This window comes from Dipodomys spectabilis, unplaced genomic scaffold, assembly GCF_019054845.1.
Source record: "Dipodomys spectabilis isolate Male_0828 unplaced genomic scaffold, ASM1905484v1 ptg000599l, whole genome shotgun sequence".
Taxonomy (NCBI): Eukaryota; Metazoa; Chordata; class Mammalia; order Rodentia; family Heteromyidae; genus Dipodomys; species Dipodomys spectabilis.
The window spans coordinates 2,785,313-2,787,455 of NW_024871276.1; the positions used below are offsets into that span (position 1 = coordinate 2,785,313).

General features: G+C 46.6%; 1 pseudogene; it reads right to left on the reverse strand.

Moving 5' to 3' along the window:
• Nucleotides 1-1,024: 1,024 nt before the first annotated feature.
• LOC122100749 lies at nucleotides 1,025-1,910 on the reverse strand (annotated as a pseudogene).
• Nucleotides 1,911-2,143: the final 233 nt, after the last annotated feature.

Sequence of the window (2,143 nt, forward strand, 5' to 3'; positions counted from 1 at the left end):
TGGATGAGGAGAGATGCTTACTGTCACAAAGAATCTAAATTTGGTACTATTTTGTGCCTGTGGGCCTCTTGGTCACTCCTTACCCTCCAGTCATTAAAGTCTCATCATACCTCCTTTTCAACCTGGCAATCTTGCAGGTGTTGGCTGCCCACATTACACCCTCCTGGGTGATCAGCTATCACCAGCTTCATTTACGAACATTCTCCATAGCTAATTTTGGTCATTAGTCAGGAAAGAAATAATAGATTTCCATTAAAAATGAATGCTTTCTACTCATTTCTGAGTATTACTAGAAACGAATCAAAATACAGAAAGTGACTATATATATAGTATAAACTGGGTACTTGAGGAGGTATAAAAGACGGTCTTGGGGTAAGTGTCAGATAGATCTGTTGCCACACTCAATTAAGCCATAGTACCTGAAGTTATCAATCAATGATTGGCTCTCATCCAAACCAACCAGGCTGTGTTTATCTTTCTCATTTGAACATTTTCTCATTTCTCTTTGAACATTTTCTTTCCTGTAACAGATATGCTTTTCTCCTTCCATAAAATCTGAACTCTATTTTTCAGTATAGTCTTCTTGATGAAGCCTTGTAGAATTAGAACCTGTCTATCTCTTCCAGAATCAATCTTCCCTTCATCTTCTGTGATGTTATCCAAATATACACCTGCAGTCATAGCTCGCATTTACAGTAATTTGTTTGAATGTCTAAGGAAGACATTTTCTCTCACCTCTTTTATTTTTTCACATTTTAAAAATTATTTAATTCACTGTCGACACTTTAAAAACTTGGGACATTACCCACTGTGATGTCCTGGCCCAGCACTGTGTCCAGATCAGGCTGGAACAATCCCTCTACATGTGCTGCCTGTGCTTGAGGCCTGGAGCAGCAGCCTCTAGACAGGCAGGCTGGAGGGGGTGTTACTAGCAACCACCAAGAGATCCTAGGCTTCCAAGTCCCCCAGGCTGCTCCCCGCCATCCCCACTGGGGAGACAAGTGGAAGTAAGGTCAATCCACCTTTATTGGAAGACAGCTGCACCAGGACTGAACAGCCATGTATGTCCTGCCGGTCCTTGGCGCTCAGCCCAGGCCACAATCATCTCCAGGGGCCGGGCATACTCAATGACCTGTTTCACCAGGTCCGTGGAGGAGATGGTTTTGTCTCTGGCTTCTGCTGCTGGCTGGCAAAAGGATAGTGGTTATGGGCGCCCAGGACCCATCCTCGCTTCTTGGCATAGTCTGTCATCTTTTTTGGTGTCTTGAAGAAGAGGATCCGGGTAGCCTCCGTGAAGAGGATTTTCTCGTAGGCCTTCTCTATGCACCCAGCCATCGCTTCCCTGATAGTGTCAAGCAGGATGTCGATGAAGAAGGTATAGCTCTCGGCAGGGACGTTCCCTTTGGCCAGGAACACCTCGTTGTAGCTGCCCTCCATCAGGTATTGCTCCAGGGACACACAGTTCCTTGTGGAATTCAGCCACCCAGTTCTGGGACAGCAGGAAGAGGAGGTTGAGACCTCAGAGCTGGTGCATATAGGCTGACTCCGGGAGCTGTTCTTGTAATCAAAGAAGTGGCATTTGAGCTGGGCCAGGTAGCGCGCAAAGGAGGGGATGTCCTTGCAAAGGATGCTCCACTGGGCCCCGATTCCCAGTATGTCACGGGCTAGAGTGAGTTGCTGTTTGGTTAGCTTGGTCCCTGTGGTGGGCAGGAAGTTGAGTTCCAGCAGGACCAGCTTGAGGCGGCCCAGCTCTTCCCCACATTTGCTAAGATTGAGGCTTTTGCGGTTCCATTCGCCCTTGAGTTGTTCGTACCTGCCACTGCAGCCTGCAAAACCGCACCTGATGCCACCACAGCGCCCGAGTTCGAGACACCGGTGGCTCGGCTCACCCTCGTGGCCTCCATCTTCCGTGATGCCATTTTCTCTCATCTTCATAGGTTAGTCTGATAAAAGACATGATGTTCAAATGCATACACTTGACATTTGGAAGAAATGAGATCATAGTAAATTTTATATTTAATGATTCATTTTAATGTTTATTCAGGGGTGGGACCTGGTAATTTACCTCTAATCCCAGCTAAGCAGGAAATACAGGTAGGAGGATTGTAATACAAAACTGAACTCTGGGCAAAACATGGGAGAC